Source organism: Pteronotus mesoamericanus, unplaced genomic scaffold, assembly GCF_021234165.1.
Source record: "Pteronotus mesoamericanus isolate MK-2021 breed Mesoamerican mustached bat unplaced genomic scaffold, CSHL_Meso_final contig_100, whole genome shotgun sequence".
Taxonomy (NCBI): domain Eukaryota; kingdom Metazoa; phylum Chordata; class Mammalia; order Chiroptera; family Mormoopidae; genus Pteronotus; species Pteronotus mesoamericanus.
In genome coordinates this window covers 1509867-1524921 of record NW_026554999.1, presented here as the reverse complement: position 1 = coordinate 1524921, position 15055 = coordinate 1509867, and the positions used below count along the sequence as shown (strand labels likewise).

At 37.6% G+C, this 15055-nt stretch overlaps 1 non-coding gene across 1 annotated transcript; it reads left to right on the top strand.

The window, feature by feature from the left end:
- The first annotated feature begins 13175 nt into the window (after positions 1-13175).
- On the top strand, positions 13176-13317 carry LOC129064377 (small nucleolar RNA SNORA57). Its single transcript, XR_008528449.1, has one exon. It is a non-coding gene; the product is annotated as a small nucleolar RNA SNORA57 (small nucleolar RNA).
- The last annotated feature ends 1738 nt before the right edge of the window (positions 13318-15055 follow it).

The following is a 15055-nucleotide window of genomic DNA, read 5'->3' as shown; positions in this document are numbered from 1 at the left end:
TCTTAAAGCAGTCCCTTTAGCATATTTTGCAATGCTGGGTTGGTGGAGGTGTATACTTTTAGCCTTCTTTTGTCTGAGAAGCTCCTTATTTCGCCTTCCATTGTAATGGAGAGCCTTGCCGGGTAGAGCAGTCTTGGTTGCAGGCCTTTGCTTTTCATGACTTGGAATATTTCTTGTCATTCCCTTGTGGCTTGTAGTGTTTCTGTTGAGAAGCCAGCTGCTAGCCGTAGCAGGGCTCCCTTATATGTTACTACCTGTTTCTCCCTTGCTGCCTTTAGGATTCTCTGTTTGTCTTTGGTATTTGCCATTTTAATGATGATGTGTTTTGGAGTGGGCCTCTTGGGTTCCTCTTGAATGGGACCCTCTGTGCTCCCTGGACTTGTGTGACCTTTTCTCTCCTCAAATGAGAGAAGTTTTCCATCATTACATTTTTCAAACAGGTTCTCTCTTCCTTGCTCCTCTTCTTCTCCTTCTGGTATCCCTATTATATGCATATTATTACCTTTCAGGTTGTCTTGGATTTCTCTAAATACCTCTTCATTCTTTTTGAGTCTTTTTTCATTTTCTTGCTCTTTCTGGGAGCTTTTTTCTACCTTATCCTCCAGCTTGCTGATTCACTCCTCTGCTCCATCTAGCCTGTTTTGGATTCCTTCTACTGTGTTCTTCAATTCAGAAATTGTATTCTTCATTTCCTCTTGTCTCTTATTGATAGTTTCTATGTCCTTTTTCATGTTGATATAGTTTGCAGTAAGTTCCTCATAGTTTCCCTGTAGTTTTTTGCAATTCTCTCTGAGCTCACTGAGCTCATTGAGCTTCATTAGAACTGTTGTTTGGAACTCAATATCTGATAGTTTACTTGCTTCTATTTCATTTAGTTCTCTTTCTGGAGATTCCTCCTTTCCCTTCGAGTGGGGGGTATTTCTGTGTCTTCACATTATATATGAGTCTCTTCTTTTTTGCTTCTGCTTCTTAATTGAACTGTCTTGATTTCCTGACTTTGTGGTGTGAACTTCTATGGTAGGAGACTGCTGTTTTTTCTTTCTGCATCTGCCTCTGATGATGTCAGATGTTGACCCTGTCTGACCTTAGGCAGTCTGTTCGAGACTTCCAGGAATCTACTGTCTGTGGCTGTCTCCTTCATCTGTTAATCTGGTCACTCTGCACTCAGCAGTCAGGCTTAGGGCCTACAGGGTGGAGTAGAGTCCCTCCTGGGCACTGGGTTATTGGGTCCTCTCACATTGCTGTCACTCAGAGGAGTGGTCTGCCTGGGCCAGATGGCTGCTGCCGTATGGGGAGGAGTCAGCACTGGGATCGCACTGCCTATTCTCTCCCCACAGCCTCGGTCTGCAGTCTCTCCTCAAGTGCCTCTAGACCACTCCACGCCCCCTTTAGCCAGGGATCTACGATCTGTGGCTGCCACTCTGTACTCAGCTGTCAGGCTTTAGCACCACTGGGCCAGAGCCAAGTCCCTCCTGGGGGCAGGGATGTTGTGTCCACTCACACTGTTGCTGCTCATGGGAGTGGTCTGCCTGAGCAAGATGGCTGCTGCCATATGGGGGAGGAGTCAGGACCAGGATCCCACCAGCTACTCTCTCAGTTCTCCTCCCTACAGCTTCCTTCCCAGTCTCTCCTCAGGTGTCTCTAGCTCACTCTGTACCTGCCTTTCCTGGAAACCATGATAAGTGGCCTCAAATAAAAATTTATGTGTCGGCCCTTAAACGGATCCTTGTGTTTCTAGCTGCCTATCTCTGGCAGAGAGCAACCCTGCCGCTTTTTTTGAAGCTGGCTGCTATCTGTGTACTTTTTGGGCTCTGGTAGGCTGGAGATCCCTGCTTATGGTCTAAACTCTGCTCTTCTCAGGGGGATCTAGCTGGTCCTTTCAATATCCTTCTGGTGCTGCTGCCTGTGGACACCCTGCCAGCCTTCTTGAGTCTCTACTGCACTCCTTACTAGTTAGGTTGTGCTAAAGCTGATTCTCCTGTCTGTCTGAGGTTATAAGACTCCTTTCTTACTATTGTTCAGTTGTTTGTTCCAGGTGATTCCTCCACAATTTAGTTGTAATTCCAGATTGGTTCTTGGAGGAGGTCAGTGTGATTTCCACTCACTCTTCTGCCATCTTGATTCCTAATGTTCATAGTTTTGATCTTCTTTTTCTTGTATAATTCTGTTTATCATCTCATATAATAATGGCTTGGTGATGATGAACTCCTTTAGTTTTACCTTATCTGGGAAGCACTTTATCTGCCCTTCAATTCTAAATGATAGTTTTGCTGGACAGAGTAATCTAGGTTGTAGGCTCTTGCTTTTCATCACTTTGAATACTTGTTGCCAGTCCCTTCTAATCTGCAAAATTTCTTTTGAGGAATCAGCTGAAAGCCTTATGGGAACTCCTTTGTAGGTATCATCTACTTTTCTCTTGCTGCTTTTAAGATTCTCTCTTTATCTTTAATCTTTGGCATTTTAGTTTTGATGTGTCTTCATGTGGTCCTCTCTGGGTTCATCTTGTCTGGGACTCTCTGTGATTCCTGGACTTGCATGTCTATTTCCTTCACCAAATTAGGGAAATTTTCTTCTATTATTTTTTCAAATAAGTTTTCAAATTCTTGCTCTTTCTCTTCTTCTGGCGCCCCTATGATTCGCATGCTGGTATGTTTGGAGAAGTCCCAGAGGCTTCTTAGTCTATCCTCGTTTTTATTTTTTTAAATATTTTTTTCTTCTTGCTATTCTAATTAAATACTTTTTTTCTTCTTTATATTCCAAATAGTTTATTTGATTCTTGGCTTCATCCCCTCCACTGTTGGTTCCCTGTAGATTTTTCTTTATTTCACTTAATGTAATCTTCATTTATGCCTGGGTCTTTTTTATATTGTTGAAGTACCCAATGTGTTTCTTGAGCATCCTAATAACCAGTGTTTTGAACTCTGCATCTGACAGATTGCTTATCTTCATTTTATTTAGTTCTTTTTCTGGAGTTCTGTTGCATTCTTTCATTTGGGTCATATTTCTTTGTCTCCTCACATGGCAGGCTCCCTGTGTTTGTCTCTGCATAGAGCTGCTTTGGCTCTCTGTGTTAGTAGCACGGCCTATTTTAGAAACGTGCACCTGAAAGTTGTATGGGGTGGAACCTTAGGTAATCAACAGGGCAGGGCAACCCGCTCCACCACTCTGTGGCTCTGTGTGGGGGAGGACTCAGAACGGAGACAATGCCATTGCCTGGTGTCTGGAGTTTTGCCTGGGAAGAAGCTGTCTCCCGGCACTCAGCCTGTTGTAGTCACTTCAGTTTTTCCCCGTATGCCACTGGTGCCCTTCCAGCTGTTGCTCTGGTGCTGAATCCCAGAAGGGGTGGGCCTGTGTGAGTCCTATGTTTGTTATAGACCCTTTAAGAAGGGTCTCTTGTGGATCCTGCAGTTTCTTCTGCTGCTCCAACCTCCACTGGTTTTTACAGCCATAAGTTATGAGGACTAGTCTTCATGGTGCTGGAACCCTGGGCTGGGTGGTCTGGCCTGGGGCTGGGATCTCTTGTTCCCAAGGTATCCTCCCTGATTTATAACCATGACAAGTGGGTGTGGGACCTCCCATTCAGTGCTTCTGCACCTTTCTGCATGTCTCCGCATCTCTGTCCCTCCTACCTGTCTAATGAATGTGGCTTCTTTAAATCCTTAGTTGTATGACTTCTGTACAGCTTGATTTTCTAATAATTCTGGGTGATATTTATTTTGTAGTCATAATTTTTGCTGTGGTCGTGTGAGGAGGTGAGGCACCTCCTATGTTTACCTATGTCTCCATCTTGACCAGTGTATAACCACTCTGAAACATTGTTTGACAGTATCTACTAAAAGTAACAGGTGCATTTTCGATCTTGTAAATTTCCTAGGTATATACACAACACAAATGCATTGATATGGGTACCAAAAGGCATACAAGAATGCTCATAGTAGTGTTATTTGTAATAGCTGATAACAGAAACACTCATATTTCAATAAAGGTAGAATGGATAAATATTTTTTATATTTGTATGTGGAATACTCTACAATGAAAATGAACAAACTGCTGCTGTAATATTAAGTGAAAGAAGACAGTGAAGAAAGAAAACATACTGCATGATTCCATGTATATAAAATTGAAAAGTGTGCATAAATAATCAATAATGTTAGGATAGTGGTTCCCAGAGGCAGAGTTGGCTGGGAACAAAGGAGGGTTTCTAGTGAACAAATAATCTATTTCTTGATCAGGGTCATAGTTACACAGGTGTATTTATTTGTAAAAGCTAATCAAGTTGTTAATTTATGATTTTGTGTCATTTATACTTCAATCTGAAATGTAAAAAACAGATTATATAATAATATGTAAAGTATTCTCTAAAACCATACACACATAAATATAGACACACTGGAATAATACACTCCAAAATGTTAGCAATGTATATAGATGAATGATGGAATTTTTATTTTTGTGGGCTTTTTAGTTGTTGATGCATTTTACAACTTTCCTTCATGAATGAAATTACTTTTATGATCAGAAAATATTATTAAGTATTACTCAAAACAAAGATTGCTTTAGGAACTGTGGAGGACAGGTTGGGGAGCGGTATTAGAGAATCCAAAGGTATTAGCAATAGCCGTGTGAGAAGGGAGGAGAGCCTGAACTGAGATAGTGTGGTTGACAAGGGAGCTGCTACAAGAAGCTGAAATCAGAAACCCAAGAAGAGTGGGAAGTCTGGGCAACTCTGTGTGTGTGTGTGTGTGTGTGTGTGTGTGTGTGTGTGTGTCTGCGTAGAGGTTCAGTTTGAAACATGTTGGGATTGGGTTCTCTAGGGACATAAGGATAGAGTTAACTTACTGTAAACAGTTCAAAATGTTACTTAAAATGTCTAATTTCATCATTTTAATGTTACCATTTAATGCTTTATTCAATGTAACTGAATAAAGTGAGTCAGAAAATAAAATAATTTTACCAATAACATCTTCCTTCACTTCCTGGCCCTATGAATTCACAAATGAGTTTTTTAAAAAATATCATGAATGTGAAACAAGTGCCTCAATGAGTATTATTTTCTCTTCTGATATTTTATCCACCACAAAGTGAATTTCTATCATACAAATTACCTGTCATAAAAAAGCCACAACTCCTTGGAAGACAATGTCTGAATATGGAAGATGAAGATTAAATGGCCGAGAGCTATAATTGTATCATCATTAAAAATTCTGGATTTCAGAGAAATCAACATGGTGGATAAGTGAATGGGAGTCACACTGACCTCTTCCCAGGACCAATCTGGAATTACAATTAAATCGTGGAGAAATCACTTGGAACAAACAAATGAACATTAGTGAGAGAGGAGCCTTATAACCTCAGACAGACAGAAGAATAAGCTTTAGTACTATCTAACTGCCACTTACCTTGGTCTCTGGCAAAGGTTGGGGCACAGTGGTCTAGGGACACCTGACGAGAGACTGGGAAGGAGGCTGTGCGGGAGGAGAACTGAGACAGTAGCCAGCAGGATCCCAGTGCTGACTCCTCTCCCATCTGGCAGCCATCTGGCCCAGGCACAGACCACTCCCCTGAGCAGCAGCAATGTGAGAGGACCCAATAACCCCACCCCCAGGAGGGTTTCTGTCTGACCCTGAGCTGTCTAAGGTGGCCTGCTGAGTGCAGAGTGACCAGATTCACAGATGAAGGAGACAGCCACAGACAGTAGATTCCTGGAAGTCTCGAACAGACTGCCTAAGGTCAGACAGGGTCAACATCTGACATCATCAGAAGCAGATCCAGAAAGAAAAAACAGCAGTCTCCTACCATAGAAGTTCACACCACAAAGTCAGGAAATCAAGACAGTTCAATTAAGAAGCAGAAGCAAAAAAGAAGAGACTCATATATAATGTGAAGACACAGAAATACCCCCCACTTGAAGGGAAAGGAGGAATCTCCAGAAAGAGAACTAAATGAAATAGAAGCAAGTAAACTATCAGATATTGAGTTCCAAACAATGGTTATTAACCCTGTTTTAGATGTGTAGCAAATACTTTCCCATTCTATTACTTGTCCTTTAACTTTTTTTATGTATATTATTATATAGTCTTAAATGTTTAATATAGTCATATTGTCAATATATTACTTTATAGCTTCTGGGTTTGAATACTGTACTTCAGGGTAAGAAAAATAGATTCTACAAATTGATTTTTAACTCACCTGAATATTTTTTGTATAATGTGTGAAATAGGGCACGGTATTTGTTTTATTTCAAGTAATAGTTGTCCATGCACCTTATTTGTTGAATAAACCTTATTTTCCCCATTGATTTGAAATATCAATTTAATCATATATTACATTGTTAGATATATACATTTGTTTCTAGAATTTTTATTATATTTCATTGATCGACTTGACTATTTCTGTGCTGGTGTCATGTTGGTTTAATTGCTGAGACTTTATCATGGATTTAAATTTTTTAATATTTTATAATGGATTTGACATTTAAAAAATAAATAAAATCAATCTGCATTTAAAAAAAGAAAAGAAAGGAAGAAAGAACTCCTACTTTTTGCTACAACATGGATGGAATTGGAGAATTTATGCTAAGTGAAATAAGCCATTTGGTGAAAGAAAAATACCATATGATCTCACCTATAAATGGAATCTATTCAACAAAATAAGCTAACGAACAGACTAAACCACAGGCATGGAAACATGGAGCAGACTGAAAGTGACCAGAGGGGATGGGGAAAGAGGACAATGGTGGAAAGAAGGAACTAAACAAAGAACATGTATGAATGACCCATGGACATGGACAACAGAGTGAGAACTGACTGTGGGAGTGGGGGGGTGGGGGTGGGATGGGTGGAGGGGGGCAAAGGGGGAAAAATTGAGACAGCTGTAAATTTAAAAAAAGAGTATGTATCTACCCTAAGTCAAATTTAAATTTAAATTTGAATTTAAAAATTTTTAAAATAAGAGTATGTATCTACCTTAAGTCATGAATACATGCAAGGGAGACCCCAAAAGACCTGGAATTTATTTATAAAAAATTATGTAGTTATTATTACATGTATAAATTTTACTCACCTTCAAAACACTCTCCGTTTGATGCAATACACCTATCAAGATGTTTTTCCACTACTCAGAATAGTTTTTAAACTCCTTGATTTTTATGCCTTTTAGTGTTTCTGTCATTTTTTGTTTAACTTCTTCCACATTAGAAAAATGTTCCCCTTAGAGGACTTTTTGCATCTGGAGAAACAAAAAATAATTCGCTCGGGGAGAAATTGGGTTTATAGGGAGGGTGGGGCATGGGGTCATGCCATTTTTGCTCAAAAATGCTCAGTGGGGTGTGGGCAGGTGCACTCATAAATCACCCCTCATAAAATGGACAAAAACATTGAATGAGTCTTCAAAAAAAAAAAATCACTGAATCCAAAACGACCTCTCACAACAATGCCAGCTGATATAGATGGGTTCCTAGAGCACCCACTTAGTGGGGGAAGCCTGTATTACAAGTGGCCCACCCTCCAGAAGACGATTCCATTTTTTTATTATAGAAGTTCTGTTTTTTTGTGTCTCATATTTAGGTCTAAAATCCACATAGAAGGCCTATGGTTTCCACTCTGACATGTAAAGAGCTTGGATGTTGTCACTCCTGTCTTCACAGCAAGGAGAAATTGGAACACACTGAAAACCAAGAACTCTTAGATTCATCAGACAATTTGGGTCACAGAATCAGCCACTGTCTGAAAAACCAAAGACAGGCTAATACAGAGAATCACCACTTAGAGAGGAGCAGAAGCTACAATCGAGAACCGGCACCCATAGGAACACTTAAACTGTACTAGACAAATTGCTGGGAATTCAGTGTGAACTAGCTTGAAGTTAAAAACGTCAGGAGCCCAGCCTTAAGGAGGCCCCCGCATTTTCATGAGTTTTACCTCCAAGAGACCCATCAGGTTATCATGGTGAGAAAAATCCTGTCTTGCTTCCAGCAGTGAGAGGATAAAAAGTAATCATTCTGAAATATACACAAGGGGAAATTACCCATTTTGAAAAATGCCTAAAGCATTTCTCTTCTCTGTAACAAAGGCCAGATCTCAAGGGAAACTACCAAAGCCTTATCTGCTAGTCTTTTAGTCTCACCCAAGGAAGGGGGCTAAGTCCAAGAAACACCTCTGAAAGTTACAGCCTGGGGACTCTCCCCCATGCAAAAAAAGGGGGGGTTTCTAAAAAAGGTATCTAATCATAAAATGATAGGCTATTTTATAGACTATCCCAATGTCTTGCGATCACATATGTATAGGATACAATAGAGAGAGAATATTCCAATATCTTGCCATTATATTAACAGAGTTCCAGGATAATAACAGAGGATTACAACTGAGAGAACTGCAAAATACAGACAATTTAAGAAGTTTCTAAGGAAACCCAAATACAACAGAGGGAACAAAATCAAAGACACTAGAATAACTTAAAGCCTCTGATACCTACAGCTATGGCAAACAGTAAACACAGCCTAGCTTCTTACCAGGAAAACAAAAGCTCACACTAAAGTCCTATCTACCTCAGTTCCTTTTGCCCAATACATTATGTCTACCTTTTAACTAAAAATTACAAGTCATGCTAAAAGGCAAGGAAAAAAAAACACCAGTCTGAAGAGACAAAGTAAACTTCACAACAAAATTCTTATATGAATTTTAGAATTATTAGAGCAAGAATTTAAAATAACTATGATTACTAGTCTAAGAGCTCTAATGAGAAAGTGGACATGTAAGAACTTATAAGTAATGTAAGCAGACATATGGAAACTCTGGGTAAGAATCAAAAGGAAATGCTAGAAACCCAAAACACTGTAAAATACTTCAACAGCAGAATAACATTCCTCTCAGATTCATGTGGAACATTTACCACGACAAACCACATTCTGAGACTTAAAACACATCTGTAAAATTTAATAGAATAGAAATCACACAACATATGTTCTCAGCCCACAATTGAATTAAAATAGGAATGAATAACAGAAAGACACTTGGAGATTAGACAATGTACTTCTAAATCACATACTGGTCAAGAAAAAGTTTCAAAAAAGTTTAAAACTATTTTTAACTAAATGAAAATGTTTATCAAAGTAGGCAGGATTCAGTGAAAGCAGGGCTTAAAGGGAAATTATAGCATTGAATGCATAGATATATTAGAAAAGAAGAAAGTTCTAAAATCAATCATCTAAGCTTAAACCTTAGAAAATTAGAGAAATAAAAGCCATATAACCCTAAAGCAAGCAGAAGAAAAGAACTCATAAAAATTAGAGCAGAAATCGATAAAGTTGAAAGTAGAGAAATAATAGAGAAAAACAACAAAACCCAAAATAGGTGCTTTGAAAAGATCAATAAAATTGATAAACCTCTAGAGCCAAGAGAAAAAGAGAGGATACCAATTACTAATATCAGAAATGAAAGAGGGGCCATCACTGCTGATCCCCTGGCCATTACAAAAATAGTAAGTGACTATTATAAAAAAACCTCTATGCTCACAGGTTTGATAAATCAGATAAAGTGGAGTGATTCCCTGAATGATACAATGTGCTAAAACTCACACAGGAGAAACAAATAATCTGAATAGGCCTATATCTTAAAGAGATGGAATCAACAAATAATAACCTTTCAAAATAGAAAGCATCCAGAAGAGATGGTTCCACTGGTGAATTTTTCCATACATTTAAGTAAAAATGATAGTGATTTTCTTCTATATTTTCCAGAAAATGGAAGCAGAGATAACACTTCTTAATTCATTCTCCTAGGCCAACGTTACCCAAATGTCAAAATTCAATGGAAGAGGCATTATAAGAAAGAAAAATTACTGGAAGAAAAGCAACCCAATAGAGAAAGAATGGTCTTAGCAGGAACAAGTGTACATTCAGATGCAAAAAAGAAAATTAATCTAGACACAGACCTTACACTTTTCACGAAAATTAACCCAAACCAGATTATAGCCCCAACCATAAAACACAAAGCTATAAAACTTCTAGAAGATAACATAGGAGAAAATCTAGGTGGTCTTGGGTTTGACAATGAGTTTTTAGATGCAAAACACCAAAAGCATAATTTATGAAAGAAAAAATTGGTATATTGGACTTTACTAAAATTAAAATCGTCTCTGTGACACTGTTAAGAAAATGAAAAGGAAAGCCACAAGCTGAGAGAATACCTTTACAAAACATGTATCTGATAAAGGATTTGCACCCAAAATATACTAAGAACTTTCAAAATTTCACAAAAGAAAACAAACAATACTAAAAGATGGACAAAAGATCTAAACAGACACCTCGCCAAAGACAATATACAGATGACAAGTAAGCAAATGAAAAGATGTTCAATGTCATATATCATTGATGAATTCCAAATTAAAACGATAATGAGGTATCATTACATACTGATTAGAATGGTTAAAGCAAACCTAAACACTGACAATACCAAATGCTGTCAAAGACGTGGAAAAACAGTTTTCATTCATTACTGTTGGGAATACAAAATGGTATGTCACTTTGGAGAACAGTTTCATGGTTTTTTAGAAAGATAAAGATAGACTTACCATAAAAATACCAATGTGCTTCTAGGTATTTACCCAGAGAAGGTGAAAACTTATGGCCACATAAATGTTTATAGCAGCTTTATTTATAATTGTCCAAAACTGGAAGCAACCAAGAGATCCTTCAATAGATAAATGGATAAACCAAACTATGGTACATCCATACAATGGAATGTTATTCAGCACAAAAGAGAAATGACCTATCAAGCCATAAAAAGATATGAAGAAACATTAAATACATATCTCTAAGTGAAAGAAGCCAGTTTTAAAACATTACTTACTCTATCATTCCAACTACATGAGATTCTGGGAAGGGCAAAACTACATAGACAATAAAAAGATCAGTTTTTGCCATGGATTTGTACAGAGGGCTGGGAAAGATGAATAGGTGAAGAACTTTATACATTTCACAAAATCTGCAGAACTGTACAGTACAAAGAGAATCCTAAACTATGGACTTTAATTAATAATAATGTATCAATATTGGTTTATCAATTGTAACAAATGTACCAAATTAATGCAGGATGCTAAAATTAGGAGAAATGGTGAGCTAGGAGGAGGCAGTACCATCTGCTCAATTTTTCTGTAAACTTAAAACAGCTCTAAAATATAAAGTCTAAAAAAATAAAAAATATAAAGTCTATTAATATTTTAAAAGTTCATATAGAATTGATTTGTATGTATGTTCTGAACTAGAGACTATGGTTCCATATATATTATATTTACTTAAATATATATCATTCCATAAGCATATCTGATTCCATATATATTTATTCCATAAATGTATATGATTCCACGTGTGTGTGTGTGTACACACATATATATTCCATATATATTGATATTAAATTTACCCAGCACTGCAGCAGGAGATATTTATCATGAAATAAAGTGTCAAGTATCAGAAAAAAAAATATGTATCTTTCTGGTCTCTTTAATGTGTTGCTCAAATTCATTTTTTTAGCTTTAATTCCTCCCCTGAAGTCCAGGCTCATAATGGTCAATAATCTACTCAACATCTCTACCTGGAGTCTAATAAACAGACATCTAAAATCTGACATATTAAGACACAAGCATTAATTTCCATACCTCCCCCAGCACATCTACTTCTTCTGCAGCCTTCACCGTCTACTGTAATCAGTCTCTCCATGTTATGTAAGGTTACATGTCAACCTTATAGTTGCTCCATGTCAGAAACCATGAAGTCATCTTTGACGCTCGTCTTTTTCTTACATCTTACACCCAATGTGATAACAAATCCACTGGGCTCCAATTTTAAAATATATCCAAAATCCAACCATTTCTCATTATTCTTGCTGCTGCCACTCAGATCTGAGCCACCATCACCCTCTAACTAGAATATTGTGACAGACTCCTAACAAGCCTCCCTGCCTTCATCGTTACTCACCTCCTCTCCAATGCACAGTTAATCTATTCTTTACCCAACAGCACAATCATCATGTTGTTCTAATCAAAACCATCCAGTGATTTTCCATATTATTTAGAGTAAAATACAAAATTCTTGCATAAGCTACAAGACTCTCTCTAACATGGTCCCTCGATATCTCTATGATCTCATATTCTATTGCTCTCCTTCTTGCTTGTTTTGCTTCAGCCACACTTGCCTCCTTAGTGAACTTAAACATGTCAAGCATGTTCCTACTTCCGGGTCTTTATGCTTGTTGTCTCCCCTGCCTGCGATGCTCACACCCTAGATATCCATGTGACACCCTCCTCCCATCACATTTGTGCTGAAATGTCATCTTTATGAAGCCATCCCTGTCCATACCTATAAAAAAATTACACCATCCATTATTTTTCAACTCATCATTCTGCTTGATTTTTCTGTGTATCACTTATAAGGAAAAAAAATACTGTATGCTAATTTTCTGCCTTCCCCCTTCCAGAATGAAGGCTCTTCAAGGGCAAGAATTTTGTTGCTCGATGCTGCATTCCTAGCAGCAAGAAGAAAGCCTGACACATAATAGATCTTCATGAAATATCTGTTGTCAATGAAAATCTTCCACCCATCCTTCAAGACCTCTTTTCCAGAAACTTCTTTTACCTTCTCAAGAATAATAAAGAAACTTTAGTCTTGCTCTAAATTCCCACAGAATTTTGTTTAACATCCCTTCTGTAAACTTCTGAAGATTTCTTTTCACTATTTGATGATATCCTATTTGTATTTGATTCCCTGGCACCTAACATAACATCATTTAACATATATTTGATTAGTAAATGAATAAATGTCTTGACAAAATGTCTATATTATGATCATAACTAATGAGTAAATATTATGAATAAATCCCCCTCTCCCTCTCTCATACTTCTACTCTTTTTTTCTTCCAACCATCCTACCTGAACCCTGGAACTTACTATTAGCATCTCTGTTACCCATGACTTCTTATAGTCATATATTCTTACTCTTGCCTCTTATTAATCCTAGATAAGCAATCTCAGAAACTTACTTTTAAAGTACAAATAGAAAATTTTAAATCACTGAAGGTAAGCAGCACTGAAGTTAAATATCTAATAGTTAATCCTCACCTTGTCTTTCTTTTAGGGTGACAATATTCTATAGAGAGTATATCACCAATGAAAATTGGAGACAACCTGCCTTTCCTCGGCAGGAGTCAGGCACGGGATCCGAGTCCCTGAAATGTATGGAGGCAGAGGAAGTGGATCTGGTTCACTTAGCATCATATCTTCATGGTTTTCAGTCTACAGGTTCTATCCTCAAGTGCTGGAACATGAGTAAAAAAGGGGAAAAAAACCCAGTGGGAATCATGGGCATGTTATGCTCCCAGGAGAAGAATTTATTATTTTTATTTTTTAAAAATATTTGTTGCTATGCTATTACAGTTATCCCAATTTTTCTTCCTTTGCTCCCCTCCACCCAGCCCACCCCTCATATCCGTAGTCAATCCCCACACTGTTGTCCATGTCCATGGGTTCTTCATATATGTTCTTTGGCTAATCCCTTCACCTTCATTCATCTAGTCCCCACCTCTATCCTCCCCTCTTACAGGTGTCAGTCTGTTCCATGTTTCTTTGCCTCTTATTCTATTTTGCTTGTTAGTTTATATTGTTCATTAGATTCCACTAGTAAGTGAGATCATATGGTATTTGTCTTCCATTGATTGGCTTATTTTACTTAGCATCATAGTCAACAGTTCTACCCATGCTGTCACAAGGGGGAAGAATTTCTTCCTTTTGCTGCTGTGTAGTATTCCATTGTGTAAATGTACAGGGCATTTTTATCCACTCATTTATTGATGAGCACTTAGGGTGATTCCAAATCTTGCTATTGTAAATAACATTGCTATGAACATAGGGATGCATGTTTTCTTCTGAACTGGTGCTTCAGAATCCTTAGTATATATTCCAAGTAGTGGAATCGCTGGGTCAAAAGGAAGTTCCATTTTTAATTTTTTGAGGAAACTCCATACTGTTCTCCAGAGTGGCTGCACCAGTCTTCATTCCCACCAACGATGCACTAGGGTGCCCTTTTCTCCACATCCTCACCAGCACTTGTTTGTTGATGTATTAATGATAGCCATTTTGGCATGTGTGAGATGATATTTCATTGTGGTTTTATTTAGCATTTCTCTGATGGCTAGTGATGTTGAGTATTTTGTCATATGTCCATGAGCCCTCTGTATGTCCTCCTTGGAGAAGGGTCTATTCAGGTCTTTTTCCGATTTTTTATTGCCTGTCTTCCTAGTGTTGAGTTGTATAAAGTTCTTTATATATTTTGGAGATTAAACCCTTGTCTATGTATCATTGGTAAATATGTTCTCCCATATAGTAAGCTCCCTTTTCACTTTGATGATGGTATCTTTAGCTGTGCAGAAGCTTTTTAATTTAATGTAGTCCCATTTGTTTATTTTTCCCTTTATTTCCCTTGCCCTACAAGATATAGCAGCAAAAATATTGTTATGCAAGATATCTGAAATTTTACTGCCTGTTTTCCTCTAGTATTTTTATGGCATTGCAACTCATATTTAAGTGTTTTTTTTTCCATTTTGAGTTTATTCTTGTGTGTGGTATAAGTTGGTGGCCTAGTTTCATTTCTTTTTTGCCAATACTAGCCCAGTTCTCCCAACACCATTTACTGGAGAGACTGTCTTTACTCCAATGTATGCTCTTACCTCCTTTGTCAAATATTAATTGACCATAAAGGCGTGGGTTTATATCTGAGCTCTCTATTCTGTTTAATTCATTTATGTGTCTGTCTTTATGCCAGTACAAGACTGTTTTGATTACAGTGGCTTTATAGGATAGTTTGATATCAGGTAATGTGAGCCCTCCAACTTTGTTCTTCTTTTTCAAGATTGCTAAGGATATTTGGGGTTTTCTTTGGTTCCACATAAATTTTTGGAATGCTTGTTTTAGATCTGTGAAATATGCCATTGGTATTTTAATAAGAATTGTGTTGAATCTATGGAGTTCTTTGGGTAGAATGGACATTTTAATGATGTTGATTCTTCCA